Raw genomic sequence first — 8,542 nt, 5'->3', positions numbered from 1 at the left:
AAAATCTGCCAGTCAGTACTATTTCTATGCACGTGTAGGTGGTGCATGAACACCAATAGTAAAGACCATGAACCATGGGGCAGATGACAGTCTCTCCTGCTAGAGAAAGTATCAAAAATAAAAAGCACAAAAACTTGGGTTTATGCAGAGCGTATGTATGAGCTACTGAATGAAACTCACTGCTCTGTCACCCTATACTAGGGACAAGGGCGGATTAAGGCAAGGACTGTTGGCGTTGTACCACCAGGCCGGGGCTCAAAATAGACCCATTATATAAACAAGACCCATCTTTATTGTTTTTAGGAAAACACTTAATAAAAATCATTCGACCAAGTTCACTTATTTTTGAAGAGAGGGAAGGAAAAAAAAAAGAGAGAGTTTGTATGTGATGTAGGTAGGTCTATTATGCAATGTAGAGTGCAGAGGTTTGATTGGCTTGCTCATGAATAGTGTGACTAGGTGTGGCCTCACTTTGACCTAGCACATTTGCATATAATTTGCAATGTCCATGGGCTAGATTTAAGAGAAGCTGGACCTGGTCACGCTAATCGAATGATGGCCAATCAAACTCTATTCACTCTACATTTTTATGATGCTATCAGCCAGGCTCCTTCCTTGTGGCTTGTGCCAAACACGCCACTTCTTATCAGATGATCAAGCAGTATGCCTAGAATGTGACTAGTCCTAAGTTGCTAGGCTAGATTGAAGATATCTTTCGATTCTTCATTCTCAAATGTTTCGGATTTTGTTCAAGAAAAGAGTTCAATCATCGTTAACAAGGTATATAACAGTATTTTAAGCTTTTAGGATAAATTTTATCAATTGTTTGTGGTTCTTGAACATAACTTGCAAATTGTTATGCCGTAAAAAATCCATAATTACTTTGGACATACATCGGCTAACTTATCAGCTGTGAATAATTCGTTGACAACTTGACAAGCTTCAATAATTGGACCGTATAGAATATAACACATCCTAGTACAACATTTGAAAGTTTTAAGTAAAGTACAGAATATGATATATGATTATTTGTTACAAAACTACTAGGTAGCTATTTCTGACATTACACACACACCCTCTTTCTCACACACATACACAAGTATGCTTATACATGCATACACACAAACTACTTATAAAGAGTTCAACTTATCTTTTATATAGATGGACAAACACAAGTACAGTTGGGAAAAATTAAAGTCAAAGAAAGCAGAAAAAAAAATTAGAGAAAGTTGTAGCTAAACCTAGGAAGCTAATGGATTCATTAGCTTTGTCCTCTAGTGCCAAAGCCCTCGCCAGCCAAGACAGTGGAAATAGCAATGAAGACACTAAATCTCTGGGTGATGATGACCATCAACCTCATCATATCAAATTGAGCCCTTTCTCTCAAGCAGAAATTGTCCAAAACATAACTGTCAACCAAGATTCTGAAAACAATCATATAGAGACAACAACTCTTGATACTGATTACTTTCACTCATCAAATTGAATCGAGCTCTTACCAACAGGAAGAAACCAATTATTGCAATGACGATGAAGATACTAATCCATCCTTTGCATTCGACATTGGGATATGGACACAAAGTTTCTGATAAAATGAGAGATTTTGTTTGTTCATCTGAGATTACCTCATGCCAGTACATGAATGTGGATTTCAGTACATCTACAAAATCGATTCCAGGTGACAAGTACAAACACCAATACTCAAAGACTTTTTTATCACGAGCAACTGAATGGAGAAGACAATAAAAGATACTGTTTTTGCTACTCACTGTCTTCTGCATTATATGTAAATTGTTTTAAACAGTAATGGAAACTGGTTACTCTGATTGGAAACATACTACAAGAGATTTTAGTCGATACTAAAAAGCTTGCTGCATCAAGGTTGCGTCATCAAATTTGTTATTAAAAAAAATTGAATGTATCAACAACAGAGCACATGGAGACAGAGAAAAAGAAATAGTGGCACCAGAGGGCTAGCATTCAGAGGAAGTGATGAAGCAATTGGTTCAGTGTATAATGACAATTACTTAGGAATACTGGAGCTATTGGCTGAACACATTAAAAAAAGCTCAAATAAGGGAAAATTCATGTTTCATACTTATCCTCAACTGTTTGTGATGAATTCATAAAGTTGCTACAAAAAGATATTCTCACTACCATTATACAGGGTGATCAAAAATCCAAGTATTATTCAGTATCTGTTGATTCTACTCCAGACATATCCCACACAGATCAACTGACAATAATCATTAGATATGTTCTAGATAATGACCCTGTAGATAGGTTTGCCACATTCTTTCTGATAAACAATCACACAGGAGCAGAATTGCTAGATCCTTTCTCATTAATTTCCTTGAAGAGAATAATATAAGAATTCAAAATTGTCGTGAGCAGTATAAAATTTTACCAGTAGAAAAACATCCTTTTCAAATAAAACATATACATTTAAAACGTCGTTAACTGTTACTGATTTACACCAATAGAGGGCACCAACGCAAGAATATGTTATATTGCTCTATAAAGGTGGGCCTTTCTTCTTCAGTTTCCCCCTGAAGAAGAAAAGTCCACGTTTCGAAAGCACTCGGGTTATAGGGTTTCAATTCATTTCTGTCAAGACTTCTTGAACCTACGTGTTTTTCTAACATCAGTTATGTTATATTGCCATTAGTCAATGATCCAGTGTAAACGCGGAGCCTATGTAGAGAACTATCTCTTTCGCATTGATAAGCTCTAACTCTAACTGTAATTAATTATTCCAATTATAAGTTCAACGTAGTTACGAATTTTTCTTAGCAATTGGTCAAACTAATATTTAGGAATGCATACAAATCAATCATAGCATCCACGAAAACATAAAGCTAGTAATAGTAAAAATTGATTGCTGCTATTAAACAGGACAGAAAATAGATTACTAATCCTCAAATTTGTTAGTAATCTTCAGAGAATTGTTCGGTAATATCTAGTATTCTTGATTTCATAACAATATGATCTGTGTTATCCGAAGTATAAATTCTTTGAATTTATATATATATAGATAGATAGATTTATCTTTGTTGTTTGTATTGTTCTTTATGACAGATATACCTCACATGCAAATTAAATATTATAACTAAATTTATGTCGTTGAAACTGAATTCTTATTCCAAATTTTCTTAGTTTTGTTTGTTTGTAATTAAGTACAAAGCTACACAATGGTCTATCTGGGCTCTGCCCACCACGGGTATCGAAACCCGGATTTTAGCGTTGTAAGTCCGCAGACATACCACTGTGCCACTGGGGACATTTTCTTAGCCGAGTACAAACTCGAATTATTTTCTGATGTTTAGTCCAGCGAATAATCCAATATTATGGACCTTCTAATACATCGTTTTCATTTACGTCACAGATCCGGGGATTCCTCGATACATCTGCCATCTTTTAGGTCAAGTCACACGAAGCTGTATGTTATTCACATTTACTATGTCACCAGAAAATATCGAATTTTAAATAAAGTTAACAATAGATGAGAAATTATCGAAAGAAATACCGAAGATCACATACCAGGAAAGTTTAAATGTTGTTTCAAAGGCAAGATATCGTGAGAAGTTAAAATTGATTGAAGACAAAGACCCCTGTGAAATCCTGAAGAAAAATTGGCTGAACGATGTCAAAGACTACCCGGTCTTTCAGTATCCAGACAGAGTAAACTATTTTGTAAACGTGGAAAGTGCGTGTACTTTGAATGATTTAAAGGGTTGCAAGTCTCTGAAATCGTATAATCAGTTTGTTTGTGGTATGGTTAAGGACCTATGCTCAATAATTATCAGTGAAAAGTGCTTAGTGTCGGCAAGAATATAACATTCTCAGCGACACCCCTTCACGCATGCTTAATTGTTGAAAATATTTTAACAGTACACTCTAACTGTATAGCTTGTCTTGTAGAGAGTTGCAGTCATGTTGATGCTATGTTTTCTTGCTATTGAAGCTGCAGTGAAACTTATAAATGCAGTAACACAAGAGAAATCATACTGGCTACTTCCTTCAGCGGTGCAGAAAGTTGACGGAAAACATATCAAGAATGTTGATTTTACTTCTGCAAAATGTAAAAAAGAAACAATTAGAGGCAGCTATAAATAGTTGCACTGCAACATCATCAAAAAGAGAGATTCAAACACTCCCCAAAATAGACAACACGTGCCACCTTCAACTGATAATGAACTAGCCATTTATTTCCAAGGCTTGCACAACACCGGTACTAAACCAGTTCTTCTGTCACTAATTCCAAACTATGCTGAATAATATAAGCCTTAAACTGTGGACAAGAAATTTCCATTAGTTTTGTCAGAACTAAGAAATGAAAACTATATAACTGCAGACGAAGACACTTTAAATAATCACTGTGAGGAAGTTTTTAAAACTGTTATCCTTAGTGAACAAGAAATAATAAATGTAGAAGAGACAGCAAAAAGACCAAGCAAGAAATAAAGAGTGGTACAGATTCAGAACAGGACGAATTACAGCCTCACGAATGAAGTTTGTTTGTCACACCCATTGACAAGCCATCCCAAAGTTTAATTAAAGTAATCTGTTATCCGTCCACAATGGAATTTTCAACTAAAGGAACACGATGCAGATGTAAGCGTGAAAAACATGCTCAAAAGCAATATATTGAAGTGATGAGTCAGAGTCATGAATACTCGATATAATTCAGAGGAAGATAATGTAATTGTATGTGACAATGACGGTTGTCCGTATGTTTGGTTTCATTTTAAACATGTAAAAATATAACAAGTACTTCAAGAGAACTGGTACTGTCCTTCCTGTAGAAAACTTGGTAAAGTAAAGAAATCAAAAGCAGAAAAATAAACAAAATATGTGTATTTGAAGAAGTGTTACTTCTATAATTTTTTGTCAATTTTAAGCTTCAATAAAACGTTGCCGAAATTTTTGCCAATTTCAACATTTTTTAACATATTTGTGTGGGACACTAATTTTTTCCATGTGTTGTGATAGATGCTGTATTATATTTGTTGTTATACATTTATATGCTGCAATGTATTTACTAAGAAATGCATATCAAAATTAAATCTTTTATTTGTTTGTTTAATATTTCTGTTTTTACTGGTGCGTGTACATATATATGAACAGGAATAATATAGTTGACAAACAGAATTTTGTTAGCAAATGTTGTTCCTCATATTGCAATCACTATGAACTAAATGAGTTTGTAATTAACAGAATGAACTGTTTGTACGGACTTGTATGTTTTACAATAATACTTGAAATTTTTATGCTTAACTGGTAAACCAACTTTCACAAAATTTTCAACTATATATGGTGGCTCAATAATTTTGTGGAATAAACTGGATTTTGAACAGTAAGACCATAACCATTGGCAAATATATGGCAAATTTTCTTATATAAACAAAATTTTACCTGTTATTTGAACAATCACAATGTTACAATATATATAAAGTACGCATGGTTGACTGCACTGTATCAGTAATAACTAAATGAAAACAATATTAAGTTTGTTTAAAACAGATATCTGATCAAAAGGTGCAACAAATTCATGTAAATTGGACAATACACAATAGACTGAAACAATTTTATCTGTTAAAGAATCTTGGTCATCCTCACTTCGTAAGAGGTCAATTGGTAGAGTTTCTTACAATATCGTCCATTTATTTCGCACTAGTCCAGCATGAATTTTTACATGTGCTATTTATCTGGTTGAGTCTATCTCAAGAGGAGACAACTTTTTTTTTTACCTTTGGTAAATGCTGGAATGTTTACTTCTGCACACATCAAGTCCACGCTCTCAGAGATATTAAAACCCCTGTCTGCCAGTACAACATCACCTGGTGAAAGTTTGGACCACAGTTTTCTGTTATTTTTTGTCACTTGATCTTCCATTCCAAGCACTAGAAAGAAATCATACAGCTCCTTGTGGCGTAATACCGATAAGAAACTTAACAATACTGTGGTACTTAAAGTATGGCCACGTCTTAGCTCTAGCTAACAAGTTTGAAGGTCTTTCAATATAAATTTCAAGGCAATATATAATAATTGCCATCTTGAAACCAAAACCAAAACTTTTCTTGAATTCCATGGGCATAGTAAGATGTAATTGTTCTCTATCTGTCCAATATATAAATCCTTTCATTCATCCATGCATTACATGTAAATTTAATGAATCTAAGTTTCATTAGCACAAGAATTAATTTCTCAACTTTTGTCAAGGAGCTTCTGTCAGTTTTTAGTATAAATGGTTCAAGCATCTGAAATAACTGCATAAGAGTAGCATATCCAGACAGATCTGTAAGGTATTTCACTTTTTCTCTCTCCCCTTTTAATGTCTCTGGGGTAAATTTTATCTCGGATAATTTTTCTTTAAGGTTCATGTTTTCACTCATAAGTCTTTGGAATTTATTTCTCATTTTCCCACCATTTTTGGATCTGCACTATCATTCACAAGACAGTTAGCTTCCAATTTTCCCTTAAAAAATACAAGTTTTCTGTCCATTCAAGTTTCCATAAGCCAAAGGTCTTTCTTCAAACATTGTGTGAAGGTCAAGGAGTGTTTCTGCAACAGTTTGTTCTTCTTTTATCTGCTTTGTTGTACCCTTGAAAATCTGAAAAGAAATTTAAGACTTGCACTAGGATGAACATTTTGAAATTAAAAGATCTCAATTTAAAACACATTTATCGAGTAAACAAAAAAATCAAGAAATTATGCAAAATCTGTTTTGCTATAATTCTGCTAGTTATAAAATATATTTCATTTGACCTTATATAACTATAGACTAATTTCAGTGTCCATTACATTTACAGCTAGTTTATTTTCTCTTGTTTTTTGTTTGTTTATTTACACTCTTTTCAGCAATAAAAAGATCATTAATTTTTTTAATGTGAAATACTCTCTAAATACAGGCTTAAAAGAAAGGACACATCTTTTATTCTTTCCAATATAGCTGAATTATAGCTGTAAAATTTTAAAAGCAGGGGATACTGAAAACCTACTCTAACTTGGGTCCCCATAGGTTAATACTACATTTACATGTATATAAATTATATGAAGTACATGTATTACCTGATCATTGAGTTATAAGCTAAGGTTCCTGTACAGAATTTTGTGGTCCCTGTTTCTGTGATGGTGCTCAATCTGGATGTGTTTGGTCATGGAGAACAGAAGGTTTGCCTGAAAAAAATAAAATTTTGATCGAATTAAAAATTAATATAGATTTAGTACGTTGTACACTTGGCTTTTGTACACGTAATGTACTATATTATCTGCAGCTAAAATAATTAATTTCAATTATTTTTTCTTATTATTTTAGTTCCTTTCAAGAAAAGTTGTTAAAAATTAGAGAATACCTTATACACCAAGTCGTGACTAACACTTGTTATTGCCACAAGAGACAACTAAATACAGGGTATTTGTGCGTGGACATTGTTGGATATTGGGCAGAAAAACGTACAGTTGATACAATGTAATTTTATGCTTACCTGTAACAAAATGATTGGAAAACACTTTGGAATAAGGTGTTGGTGTCCAGTCCTTTCTCCCTATCCTTGCAATCCACAATTATCTACATTTTGTTGACAGATCATTCGTCATTTCTCCTTGATTTGTAATTACTTTTGGGACAACATAGTATGACCTTTTAGTTTCCCCAGGATCTGACATATTGTGACATCCATAAATAACACAGGTATTAACCATTGTGTTGTTTACATTTAGCTTAAGAGCAATTTCAATTTCAATGACGAGACAAGTGTAAACATCCACGTAGCGTGCCCTACAAGATGGCGATGATCTCTTGAACTTTTGATGTTGAAGTCACGTGAAGTCTATGTATTATTTTACGAATGTGTGTGATAGAATTTAATATTATGTGTATTGATTTTTTTTACTCCTTCACTTCATGCATAATATAGGGGTTGGCTTACTAAAGACACCGATTGTATAGTGTACATGCTACAGTCGTCTAATATTCATCTATTATTGTCTGGTACTTCCTGTTTCACCCTGTACTTAAGCTTTTTAGGGAACACCAAATATTTGTAAAAAATCCAACTTCAAGGAGTAATGATAACATCGTTTACACTAGAATTGTGATGTTTTTAACTCAGATAAAATATAGAAGAAAAAAATCGATTTCTCAAACCCATACCACATTCGACGTACCTTATTTAGTATTCTACAAACGTTTTTGGTGCAATATACCAGGCCGTTTTTGTTTTAGGCTAGCAATATACCAGGCCGTGTTTGTTGTAGGCTGGCAACAGAATAATAATAATGAAAAGAAGAAGAATTAAAACGGATTTTCTTTTCCTTGTATGTGTAGCATGCGTACTTTTTTATGCATTTTTGTATGTGAACAGCCTTACAAGTCAGTAGTAACGGTTTTAAACTGTTGTTTGAATTTAATCTTTACTGTTTAAAGTTCTTTTTACCCGAACGTTCTCTAAGCGTTTTACGAAATTCCTTGCGATCCGTATTATGAACCACCATCGTGGTTCATGATATTTTTAGAACATCTGTATAAGGATCTAGATA

At 33.6% G+C, this 8,542-nt stretch overlaps 1 long non-coding RNA gene across 1 annotated transcript; it reads right to left on the bottom strand.

The window, feature by feature from the left end:
• Positions 1–5,611: 5,611 nt before the first annotated feature.
• LOC111088229 lies at positions 5,612–7,765 on the bottom strand. Its single transcript, XR_002612822.1, has 3 exons — positions 7,489–7,765; positions 7,073–7,180; positions 5,612–6,614 (listed from the first exon to the last, which is right to left on the bottom strand). It is a non-coding gene; the product is annotated as an uncharacterized LOC111088229 (long non-coding RNA).
• Positions 7,766–8,542: the final 777 nt, after the last annotated feature.

Source organism: Limulus polyphemus, unplaced genomic scaffold, assembly GCF_000517525.1.
Source record: "Limulus polyphemus unplaced genomic scaffold, Limulus_polyphemus-2.1.2 Scaffold3370, whole genome shotgun sequence".
In the NCBI taxonomy this organism is placed as follows: domain Eukaryota; kingdom Metazoa; phylum Arthropoda; class Merostomata; order Xiphosura; family Limulidae; genus Limulus; species Limulus polyphemus.
The sequence above is the reverse complement of the archived record's forward strand: the minus strand, read 5'-3'. Positions and strand labels throughout refer to the sequence as shown.